Below are 14,172 nucleotides of genomic sequence, written 5' to 3' on the forward strand. Positions count from 1 at the left end.
TACGAATTTCGTCGATCCGATGGTGTTTAGGTAATATTAACGGCAATATCATAATTGACGACGTTATCAGTAGGTCGTTTTGTATTGCCTGTGCATAAGTCCAAAGACGTTTAGGTGTTATGTGCAATTATTTCACTTAGACTGCAATACTGCATATCCCCTGCAGGCACGTAGTCAGAAAATATTCGATAGGTGGGCCAAATGTTAGGTGTCCTTCCAGAAATTTGCATATTTTAAAAAGGTAGTTATCAGCGTATCATTATTTCAAATATATAAGTATGTAACCTATAATAAGTAATAATTCCATATTTTATCATCATTAACTAATAAGTGTTTAAAAAAAAAATACGTTTAAATATATAACTAAAAATCAAATACAAATAATGCATATTTTAATAATTATAATTATCATAAAATCCAAATGTATAATATATAAAACACTATTTTTAAATAAAATACACTAAATTTAACTTAAATACTAATATAAAAGTATTTTTCGATTTTTATGTTTTATGGAAAATCTATTAAAAATTTGGAAACAAAAGCCATTATATAATTACGGACCCCTCTGAATACTATGGGTGGGCCGTCCTAAGACCTGACACATATTAGGGTGGGTCAGGCACACCCTGCCCCCTCTCCCGTAGCTACGTGCCTGGTCCCCTGTCCTTTGCATGATTTTAATCCTGCCAAAACGTTTCCTGAATCTGTTGCTGACGCAGACACGAATGTCTGATCTCGTACTTCCGTGTTGTATCCGATGTCCTGGCCGATAAAATATATTATCTAATCTGCTAAACAACCACCGCCATTCATTTGAAAACGGTACGAACCATATCGCTACGCTTCATCCTCGCCATATCTATACCACTTATCTTCTCGTCCAGTGTCCTTATGAGTATACCTACCTCACTTGGACCTTTTTTATAATATTATTCTCTTGCCCGGAACGATGTTTTTTGCGCACTTCAAATCACCGTCTCTCCTGCTCCTACACATCAGCGCGGCCACTCTGTCGTTCTGTGTTTTGTTGTGACAATAAAATAATGTATAAATATGAATGGGTAGATATAATATAATATAATAATAATATACCGTGCTAACACCTCGCCGATAGCGCCGAAAGATACAAAGTTTCGCCCTGGTACGAAAGCCGCTTTAATTATTATTATTATTATTATCATCGTCGCCAATAAAATAAAACCATTAAACCCGTCCGCTGCCTGCGGTACAGATAAGCTGCGCCGTTTGGCGCCATCGCTCTTAATGTCTGAGATATAATATAATATAGTTGACAGGTAATTTTTACCAAATGTCAATACGAAATATATTTAAGTTTCGTTGTTGATACACGCGAACAATACGAGTATAATATGAGTAGGCAGGTATCGCTACTGACAATATTCGTTGATTAATCTAAATTTAATAATAATTATCATTATTATTTATTGGCGTAATGTGCACCCATTTTATATCATGTTTCTATGTCATACGTTTGTGTTTTTAATTGGCGCACGAATCGACACTCATTGTTCACGAACAAACTATATTATTGTGTTTCATATCAAAAAATCATTAAGATATTCAATATTTAAGTACCTGCCTATATAATCTACATGATATAATCAAAAATGAATTATACGCCGCTGTTGTCTTACAGAATGTATTATGCCAACTAATTTTATAACAATATATACTTTAATTATGTGAATAAATCAATAAATACCTAAAATATTTATATATTTTTTAAATATAGTTTTTTAATCGGAGTCAACTCAATACTTATCATTGAGACGAGTGTAAATTAAATTTCAATCCAACTGTGGTTAATCCATTATATCTATTCATTCTGACATTCTGACAAATGAAATAACTTTTGTTCTAATCAATATTAAAAAATATATGTATATTTTTAAATACAATGCATACACACTTGCAGCGTTACTTTTTTATTTTTTATTTTTAATAAGTACTGAAAATAAAAAACTTAAAACTGATAAAAATAATTTCCGAAATATTCAATACAGCCAATTAGTAAATCTCATTTTTAAAGTATTTTCTCAAAATTCAAATTTTGAATGCTTATAAAAAAAAAATGGTGACTTTATATTTCTTTCATTTTTCAATGCTGTTGTAACAATATGTTAGGAGCTTTTGTATTAAATTTTCAAGATTTTCTACCCTACAAATAAATTATTATCGATATTAATTTTTTAAAAACTAATAATGGTCAAAAATTGCATATGCCTATAAATAGTTCAACTTAAATCGACATGTTTTGAAAATTGCATGGTGGATAGAATATATTTATATCAACATTAGGTGAAAATTTCATGTATCTATGCCCTATGGTCATTACTCAGTTGTTTTAAAGTTACATCAAAAACCAAAATCGATTTTGTCGAAAACTGATTGTGCGTAAAATTTCTCGTTCTTCCCTTAATTTTTAGTTTGTTTATCCTAATAATTTAGAAAAATATTGAGAATTTTTTACTTTTGACCTCTCCCCTTCCCCCATAGTACCAACTAGATTAACTTTCTGATCGAACGAATTACTGAAGTCGAAAATCGAAGCACTTTTACTGCCCAAAACTTGATGACAGACACAAAAAAACACACATCATGGTAATAAAATCAATACATTCCTTACTCCGCTCAGAATTTAAAAATAAAAAAATAAAAATGTATACCAAAAATGTAACGCTATTGTCTATGAATTAGGTATATATTTAAAAATATTTTTTTTTAAATATTGAGTTGAATAAAAGTTATTTCATTTGTTAAAATGTGGGACACCCCTGTATAATTATTTTTATTTATAAAAAGCAAATGTAGAACACAAGACAAATCACCGTATTATGGCTTTTTACAATAATGAAATAACAAAAAAATAATATGTATTTCAAAAATTTAACTAAGGAATAAATCACGTTTTTATTTAATTTGAGACTACAATAATAAGTCTACATTTTATTTTAATTAAAATTGTAATTATAAATAAATTAGTGAATCTATAAAATATGTAATCAATGTTTAATATAAATACTTGTGATTTATTTAAAAATCAATTTAAAACAATTATTTTAAGGACTTAATAGTACAAAACATATAATATGTAATAACAATAATATTATATAAATATAAGAATAACAAAATGTATAACCACAACTAAAATTATTAATATTATAAATATTATTACTTATCAAACCATTCAATAATTCCTTTGACTTTTTGGATCGGTTTTCTGATAACCTTAAAACTTTTAATATTGTTAATGTTAATAAAACCCAAATGAAAGAAGTTTTGCTTATAAAATAAACAAAGTTCAATTTGCATTAATACATTTTTGTTCGTATATTGCCTAATTATTGTACTACTCAAGTTAGAATTCCATTTAACGACAGCTGCCAAATGCCATATGGACATGTACTTTGGTGGTCCGTCTTTCCTTTTTTTTCTATTCACCGGACCGATTTAAATTGTTTTATTTTTTTTTTTTTATTGAAAAGAGGAGGACGTCCTACGATGACCAACTTTAAATTAAATTAATTTAAAAAAAAAAAACGAAAAAAACCCGTTAAATTAAATTTGTTTGGTGTGTACCTGTAATTAAAAAGGGAACTTCGACAAAATCGTTATATAATGTGAAAACGTTTATTTATTCAACACAAAATAATTTTTTATATCAGTTTGGCGTTCAAGTTCACAATATAAAAATTCGTTGAAAGCCAATAACGTTCAAGATTAAAGATAATTTTGATGGGAACGGTTGTTTTCATTTCATTATTTTTTTTTATTCAAATCTGAACTATGTGCACCTACAAAAGTATTATTACAAATTATTATTTTCTAATTTATAAATGCTCCTATGGTATTCTAAAATAGTTTTTGTGCAATTAATAATTAAACTCTGTACGGTAATTTAAAATAGTTATAATATTACATAATAGATGGAAAATTTATTTAAATACACATCATCCACCAAATACGTTAATCGAATCATAATAGAAGAAAATATAATAATAAAAATATGATTAAAAAAAAAAAAAAAATTATCATCATTAAAATTATTTCAAATACTCAATAATATGAGCATATTAAGTTTAATAGCATAAATTATATTTACAGAAAACAATTTAATATTTAAAAAACTTGATGTTGAAAAGCCGCCCTTTCAATACACAGCTGTTCTCTAGTGGTAATAGTAAAATAAATAAATTGGGTACAAAATATATTCTAAAATAGGGTCTGACACACTGTCTTTGGCCACAAACGCGTTTTTCAAATGTATTGATTGATTTCAAATGTAACACGCATCCATTATAGTGATTCGATCTCTATGTACACTTGAAACTTAAACTACAACAGAACAATGTCCTTGGCTTTTGATTTAAAAAAAAGATGTTTTTTTTTTTTGAATATTGGTCTCGATTTATACAAACCTCAAACGAGTCTTCAAAACTATACTTTTTTTACCGACTTGGAGTAAAATTTTGAACGCATCTCAACAATTATCTATTATTTTTGTATACCTATTAATCGTCGAGACCATATATAAGAAAGGTAGCTGCCATTATGTTATTGTTAGAACACATTTTAGTATTGTATAATAATTGTTTTAATATCTATAATAGGCGAAATATTTCAATTGTATAATAGATTTGGTGTCTGAACATATTGATTGGATGAGATTTGAAAAGTATTGTCTTAAACCATAATGTGTGTATTGTGATGGATTGTTGAAATATTCTGCACATAATGGCTGCAAGCAAATAGCCATCCAAGCGTTACACGCATAAATGTAATGCATTTAGAAAAAGCATATTTTATTTTCGTGTGTCATATTATTATAATATGCAAAACATTCTTGTGGGGAATAAAATTGCAGCGAAATTGACGTTGTCTCTATTAAAACGTCGCCAGTGCATGTCATATTATGCGAATTGTTTAAATATCTGTTCGGTTCGGTTTCTGTTTATGGTTGTGAACACATTAATTGTGTTCGAAATATAGTCACTATATGATAATATGCGAATCGCGTGTACGAGTCAACAAATTGCACAGAAAAATAATGTGCACCACCACCGACGGGAATCAATGAATGTTATAAACAGGAATTTTTCACGTTTATGAATCCTAAGGATTCCGATTGTGTGTGCTGTGACGTACACTTTTACCTTAAATACATAGTTTAGATAGTTTACATAGTTTAGCCGTGAATAGTGTTCATAAAACATATTTTTGTCGATTTTAATGTATATTAGATTCTGAACGAAGTGATGAATGTATTGATTTTACAATGATGTATGTTTTTTTTGTGTCTGTGTACAGCCTAACTAGTCGAATAATGCTTCAATTTCAAACTTTGGGGATGGTTTCCGAAATGTGAATGTCCTTGGTGCATTATAGAGGTCAAAAGTAAACATTTTCCAACAGTTTTCAAAAAAATCTGGAAAAACAAAAAAAAAAAATGACAGAAAAACTGGCATTTTTACGCAAAACCAGTTTTCGACCAAATCGATTTTTTTATATGGTTGTAATCCAAAAACTAATCACTTTAAATACTTGAAATTTTCACCGAATGTTTATGTTAGTGTTATCTATATACAGTTTAATTTTCACAAATTTTTGACTTTTTTTGAGTTAATTATAGACCAATGAAATTTTCAAAAACTGCCGGTAAAAAAATGTTGGACAACCAAAAAAACTTGAAAATTTAATAAAAGGTTCCTTATGAGTTGTTTTTAGTGTAGCTAAAAAAAATTAAAAATGTAAGTAACAATATTTTTTATAAGCGTTTATAGTTCAAATTTTTACAAAATCTGTCGAAAACGCGAAAATTTGCTAGTAATTTTGAAGTTGAAAAATCATAAAATTTTTTGTGTTTATAACTAAGGATTAAAAATACAATACTAAGTTTTCCTTCAAGTAGCTATAGAGAAAACTCGAAACATCATTTTAGGAAAAATTTTAAGTGCGGTTGAATTTTAAATTATTACGAAATAGCGTAACGATAACGATTTATCCTCAAACGATTTTTAAATATTTGTAATTATTCAAAAAGTATGAGTCATAGATTCTTAAAAATTTCACAAGTTATTTCGATTGGAATTTTCTTTACATGATTTAATTTTCAAGATATTTTGACTTTTTTGTAATATTTTATAGACAACTGAAATTTTCAATTTTTCTGAACATTTTCTTTTGAAGTGTCGATAAAATTTTTTTGGCACTATCAAAATACTTGAAAATTTAATACAAAGTTCCTCATAAGTTATTCTTATAGTGATTAGAAAATTATAAAAATACATAGGCATAATTTTTTTTTATTAGCATTTGAAGTTCAAATATTGACAAAAATTCGTAAAAATTACGGCAATTTTCAAACTATCTTAGATAGAAATTCATAAATGTTTTTCTTTTTAGATCTAAGATTTGAAAATTTAACACAAGGCTCCTAACATATTTTTTAAATGGCAGTTGAAAAATAAAAGAAATATATAGTGACAAATTGTTTTTGATAAGCATTTACAGTTCAAATGTTGACTAAAAATACATAAAAATTACGGTAATGTTCAAATTATCTATCTTAGATAGAAATTCATAAAAATTTTCTTTTTAATTCTAAGATTTGAGAATTTAATACAAGGCTCATAATATATTTTTACAATAGCAGTTGAAAAATAAAATAAATATATAGTTAGTCACAATTTTTTTTACATGTATTCAAATTTTAATTTTGACAACATACGTAAAAATCACGAAAATTCGTAAATTATTTTATCCTAGAAATTCATAAAACATTTTCCTTTTATATCTAAGATTTGAAAATTTTTAATAATCTATAATATATCCTAGACAGATAAACCGTCTTCGTTCAGAATCGTTTTTCGTATACAATGATACCTATCATTGCATTCAAATTTAACCTACCCTAGTCAGAGTTCCACCCCACCCCCAATGTACAGCAGAGCGATTCCCACTTACCCGCTTTTATTTTTATTATTATTTTATATACGAGTACGTACGTTAGGATTTCATTTTTCACACAATAATATTGTTACAGCCATCGTTGTACCTGTTCAAATATTTGTTTACCATTTTTTTAACGAATTGGAATTTTCAAATCGTCCGTTGTTATACCTACATATAGATCATATAAATATATACATATAATACACAAATTAAAATGTCTTATTATTGTTTTTGATAGAACATTAGATATTTATATTTGACTAAGTATGGACGAATAGATATCGTGCAAAACGTAATGTTTCAAACATACGGCCACAAGTAGTTGAACAACTGTTTATAACGCTTTGATGATATTAGGTAGGTACAAAGGGTTGTTCTATTGGTAGAAGCCAATATAACCACCCACTACGTAGCCGAGTACTTGGAGGCAATGTAACTTTTGAATCGTATTTTCTAATAATCTCTATAATACAGTTAGTCAACTATGAGATTTTATAACTAGTTGTGATACGGTACTTCATTAAATTCGCTCCTTTTCAATTAAAAACTAAAAAACTTTATAATATAGTCGTAATACAAACACTGTGTTTAATATAAGTTTGGTAAATATTACAAAAACAAAAACTTTATGCATATCATCATATACCGACTTGATGTACATTACTGAAATAATTAAAAAAATATGAAATTATCACCTAACTTTAGACGTGGTGACTTTTTGTTCTATGCACCTAACCCTTGAGATATTACCACAATATTGCTGTAATATCATAAAAATTAAAACTTTCACTCAACGAGTTTTAACAATCAGAGGCGTACAGAGGTATTTTAAAAGCACATGCAGTTAAAAAAAAGTTAGCCACCCGCCCACAAAATTTTTTATTTATGAAAAATATTTTCACTTATTATTCACTGTAGTTTGATGAAATTAATTATTATAGATTATAGTTTATGTTATAAATTTATAAACATCCCTGTGAAACCTGCAGTAATATACACCCACCCCCCTCGAGAACACATGCAGTTGCATTACTTGCTAACCTGCCTAAGAGCCACTGCGTTAACAATGCAATAAAGCGCACAAATTAAACTGCACATACAGTAGTGCGCTCTGGACATTGCATACTCGCCCGAATTGACTTATTGTATAACTGAAATATTTAACTAGAATATAATATAGTTCACGTCATATTTTATTATATTCCTTTTTTTTTTTTTTTGATGCTATGACGATCAAAGTGCGTTTTGATTGAAACGGTCGGCAGTGTAGTTTAGGTACTTGCTTTTTGATATAAAATATCCACTTGAAACATTAAAGTTCAGCTGGCAGTAGACTTTAGAAATAATATAATAATAAAAATATATATATATTATTTTGTTCTGTGTGTGTGTGTGTGTGTGTGTGTGTGTGTGTGTGTGTGTGTGTGTGTGTGTGTGTGTGTGTGTGTGTGTGTGTGTGTGTGTGTGTGTGTGTGTGTGTGTGTGTGTGTGTGTAATAACATTCCGGACCGGCGAGAAAACAGGTATAGGTTTTTATTACAAAACGTATATAGGTTTGCAGTTCAAAACTAGTGTTTACCATTTCTGGACGTGATGGTTATACGAGAACGTGATATAACGTTTATAAATTGGATATCCATGTCCCCGCTCGGAGAAGTGGAAAAAAAAATAAAAATCAAAACGAAAGGTTTACCATCACCCAAAGCTGCGGAGAACGGTGTAGACATTATATATACGCGAGAACGTTGTTTGACGTTTTTTTTCGGATCGAGTCTAAAAAAAAAACTCTGCCGGTTGCTCATATAGACAAGTTTTTTTTTAACGCAACCGCCCCAAACCCGATTATTGTTATCGTTTGTAAATATATCACTTTCCCCTTCATATAATATATATATATATATATATATATACATGCTAGAGTTTTAGACGGATAATCCACCCGATCGGTTATTTAATACAGCAAATACGGTTTGTCGAGTTGTACTATAATTGCACGGACGTTTTTTTACCTATCGGAATGTTATGATTTCGTGAATATATAATATAATACGTCAACTTTCCATTACAGACGATAAAGATAGGGACGCCCATTGTGTTCGGTTGACACCAAAAATTCGAAGGTCGTATGAATTTTGCTTTATACTTAGTTATACCTATGAAATGTGAAAAAAAAACACGAAAATTCTTCGGTCTTTATAGTGCATTTGCAAGAATTATGCATTCATAGTACATATAGTGTCAAACCAGTGGCAAGTCCAGAAGTTTTGAATTTGGGGGGGGGGTTTCATAAATAATAATACATTTTACAATAACTTTTTGCTAATAACTATACTAAAAAGTTTTCAGTAATGACTCTAAAACAGCTCTCATAACTAACAAGTTGTTTCCTGTAGGTCGGCAAAAAAAAGACAATGTGGGAATATAACCACAAACCTCCCCTTCCCTCGAGCACGCCACTGAGTTAAACATACTATTATGACAGTAATCGACCAACACAGCAGCGTTTTGGAACAATATTCGTGTCATACATGTTTAGTATATTGCAGTGCAGTTATACACGTGACGTTTATGATCGGAGTATAATATAGTAAAATAATTAATTACTACCCTCCATCACGGACCATACGGTTATTTTTCGGTCGACTGTGCTTTGAAAAACAATTAATATAAATATGCGGAGCGATAAAAATATAGTGCATCTCTTGCAGCGACGACTGTTAAACTTTTCCAGTTAAAACCGTGACTTATGTCTCGAAAATAATCGTAGTATAGGAAGACAAGTCTCTGTATTACGCGCAAACGGATATTCAGATTGATATTGTACATAAATGTATAGTGTTTTTTTTCTCTTTGCAGTCTATTACGACTGCAGTACGCACATTACTACACCGCATAAGTATATAAGTTTCCGTTATTTATTTCTTAAGTTTTCTTTTGTACGACCCCATGTAACATGAGGCAACACATGTATTTTCGTAATATAATTTGTAAATCAAAGGCCTCATCATCACACCCTCCACCACCCACCCCTCCACGCGGGTCGCGCGTTTCTGGTTTTGCACTTCGACTCCGCCGACGAACTTCGCGCCGGCAACTTTGCCCTTTTGTTCAATGACCTGCGTGTTTCCTCTGCACATGTATACTCCGCCAAGACTGGCGGCGTCGTCGCAAAGTTCAAACATTTATTATTTTGATTTTTCTCGCGTTACTTCCATCCGAATCGTCGTAATATACATATATTATATATTGTACAGTAACACACATAGTAACAACATGTAAGTATTCTGCACAACACTAACTGACTGACTGTGCGCTGCGACAACACTGGATAGAATAGTAATGATAATTACGGCTGTGAGGTTAGACTCGCGTTTTAAAGTTTCCGTTTTGGGAACTTTAACCATAGACCTTGTGATGCCTGCAGTGACGCCCACAGGTTTTCCCCGAACCAGTGCAGTTGTATAATTATAATGTCCCCAAATTTGTAATTTATTCAACTCATATAGTTCATATATTATGTATATTAATCATAACATTTGTTTATACATATTTTACACCGCCAAAGCACTTAATGTGTCTCATTCGACGACCTAAAGATGAGGATATAGTTATGCATTTATATACAGTAGACGCCGTTTATTAGACTCACGGATATAAGGTTCAGTCGCTTATTAGACTCAAAATCGTCTGGATCGGACCGGACGTATAAAAATACATTAAAAAAAAATCGGTTATAGGACGCAACACTTCGGTTATAAGACTCAAATTTCGTAAAATAAATAGTAGAAAATAAACTTTTTTGGTTATAATTTAGAAATAAATTGGTATTGAAAAATTAAATATTATTCGTGTTGATTATTTCTAGTTTCTGTTGGTACCTTATAACGTATAATAGTTGAACGTGAATGGTTCGTAATAGTTAGATTTAAAAATACTCGAGTGTCAGGTCCTTTGCTTCGCCAAAAAGCTGAAGAAATGGCAGACAAAATGGGGAAGGTTAATACTTCTAAGCGAAAGAGCGGTGGTTCCATAGATGGAAAAAAAAGAAGAAAATATTAATATTGGAACAAAATAAAAACAAACTAAAATTACAAATTTTTTTGAAAAATAATTTTTCAAAATAAATAATTAATACATTATACATATATCCTTTATAATTTTTATAATATTTTTATATGTAATATTTACCTATTGTAATTTGATTTATTTTTATAAGGATTACTAAATTTATTCAATAATAAGTATGTAATATGCGGTGTTAAAGTAGGTATTAAAATTAAAGCAAAATATGTAGTAAAATAAAATTTGTAAATACGTAATTATTAATTTTTTTTTCCACTTCGCCTATAAGATTCATTCGGTAATAATACTCACTTGATGCTGGTCCCAAAGTGAGTCTTATAAATGGCGTTTACTGTATATATGTATAGTGTTTACTCCGAATAGTGTGCCTAGGGTTCTGAGATCAGCGCGGAACCAGTGCAATTGAAGGGTTTCCTGCAACAACCAGATGGCAAGTCTATATTTTGAAATATCTGTATAAGAAAACATCGAAAAGTGATTTTCCAAAAATATAATCGACTTGTCTCGTTGTTACAGAGAGCCCTTCAATTGCACTAATTGGTATCTTAAGTAGGCGCCATTGCTTCTGCTTAACCAGACAAGCAATACGAGTGTCTAGTAAGCGGCAAAACATATAGAGGGCGCTTTTTTTCACTCGTTTTCTCATTATGGCCAATGGTAGTTGGGCAAGGCAGTGATAACATTTAATAACGATTTTGTTAATATGTAATATTAATTGTATCTTTTCCTTAAGACTGAGAGTTGTTATCAGTGAGAGATTCTTTACCGACGTTCTAAATGCTATTGCCACACGCAGTTCTTTTCAATCAATATAATTTCTAACGCGTTATATGATACATATTTTAATCTTCAGCTAAAAACATAGACATAATATATATTATATGTCTATGACTGCGACATGGATTCTATCTAATTATATTCAGCTGTTTTTACTCAGTTCTAGTTGCATACTAACATAATATTTTATCTCTTTAATTTTTTGTGGAGTTTTTTATTTGATTATCATACTTCGTATTGCGATTATTCTCAACGCGCATTGTCCAAGAACGTTCCGTCTTACCTGGTATACGGTTGTGATTACAGTCTTGAAACGTCGACGTTCATATTTTGTGTTCAGTTCTTGGCAGAACATAATATTTATCGAACAAAATCAATTTTTTTTTTGTTACCTAACTCAATAATTTAAGTGCGATTCTGTACGAAGGGAGGTTTTTGCATGTCTTATTTATACGTACAAACCATTTTTTTTTCTTTATAAAATTTCAGTAATCACAATAATATATAACACTTCAGTGCAATTCCCGTGAACTTCGTTTTTTTTTTTTCAAAAATATCCCCAGGCACCTTCAGACGGAACTTTATTGTCTTTGATGGATGTACACTGTATACAGCGTCAGTGTGTTGAATTGTAACGGTTAATGATGGTTCGATTTTTCTTGCCGTGTTTATCGTTCGGTATCGTTAACTGAACCCCACAGGCATTTCGGAATTTATGGTTTAGAGGAAAATCGTAGGTATGTGGTAGGTAGTTATTGTGTACAGATTTTGGTTTAGGGTGGGGGGTGGCTATATATATATATATATTGGACGATCGAATCAAATAGTAATTATCACTTGATAGATGTGTTTGGTATTTAGAGCACACCGAGCTAACCTATAACGTACCATATGTTAGTCCAAAGTCGTAAATTATTTATGCTTGCACAGACGACGTTCATTATTTCAAATTTGTTATTCTGTTGTTTATTCAACTATAACATATATTGAGCGTATATTCTATCGCAAACTCGAAGTGGTGTTCAACGTGGGAAATTCACCAGCCATTTTTCGGGGGTTATTGCTACGGTATAACAGCAGTTTCATTAGCGGAGCGAAGACATTGTTTCGAGACAACATTTTTAAGAGGCTTGTAAACAGGTGAAGTACTGAAGTTGCAACCTTACTCTCCTTAATAAGCTTTTAAGTTCCCCAACGGTCAACATCTCATTGAGTAGCACTAATTAATCGAGTAGGTAATGGACATATAAGGCGTTTGATGTCTCGTGCTAACACGCCGATCCTTCCTTTCATTTTTATCTCCAAAATTGTGTTTATCGTCTAATAACATCTTATCGTGTTTCTCAGGCACATCTAACCATAATTTTTATTAATGTGCTCAGCCCTCATATTTTGTTATGAGCTTTTAAATTTGTCTTCACTTAGAATAAAACATTAAAAAATAAATATTGTATTAAAAAATTCTCATCACCCATATTTTAAAACATTCATATTTTGAACCTATAGGTTAGGTATAAATGTGGCAAGATTGGTATGTCGCATAAAATAATATATCAAACACTACAAAGTGGTAAATACATCGCACGCATAATTTAATATTAGACAAGACAACTCGGGCGTCAATCTATTTTTCAAATAATTTTACAAGATAACTTACGAGTTGAGAACACACATTAAACAACAATTTCATAATTATTGATTTCGAGGCCATAAGTTGCAAATGTAGGTTTGAATATTTTACATCTAAAATCAAATCATTTGAGCCTTTTGTAACTGAGTGGGACGAGAAGACTTTGCATAAAAATATATAGTTTTATTTTCTATGTATTTGAAATAGTTATACCCATAAAGGTTACTATATTTAACTCAACGTGTCATGTGATGTTTTTTCTTTTTCTTTTTTTTAAAAATAAATCGTATTTTGTATAAGACCACCGACCGGCGATTTGGTTTCACGTCGACGTCTTTGTTCCACTGCCGATGGATGAAAAGTATTAAAAACGGACTCAAAAACAGAAACGTGTATAGAAAGATAAAGAAATCGAAATAAAATAATGACATGTCCAATGAACGACGTGTGCAGGCAAGTATAATAATATTTTTACTAGACGTACTGCTGCAATGTTGTAGATAGACCCATGTATTGACCTGGTCACCTAAAAGCCGAAATAATACGACGATAGTAAATCTATATATATAAATAAATGTGCTCCCGTGCAAGATTTATAGACTTTAAAGCCGAATTTTGTTTTGAACACTCTCGGGGAGTATTTTTTGCTTCGTTTTTTTTTTTAAACTCCCATATAGGGTGGCTCATATTTAAATATCTTTTTTTTT

At 30.3% G+C, this 14,172-nt stretch overlaps 1 protein-coding gene across 1 annotated transcript in view; it reads left to right on the forward strand.

Annotated features, from left to right (window-relative positions):
* LOC107162947 (somatostatin receptor type 5-like) overlaps nt 1-14,172 on the forward strand; it is a 220,315-nt gene that overhangs the window by 1,186 nt on the left and 204,957 nt on the right. The gene's annotated exons all lie outside the window — the stretch shown is intronic.

The sequence above is a fragment of the Diuraphis noxia genome, unplaced genomic scaffold, assembly GCF_037042655.1.
Source record: "Diuraphis noxia isolate RWA-SAM2 unplaced genomic scaffold, SU_Dnox_SAM2 contig0005, whole genome shotgun sequence".
NCBI lineage: Eukaryota > Metazoa > Arthropoda > Insecta > Hemiptera > Aphididae > Diuraphis > Diuraphis noxia.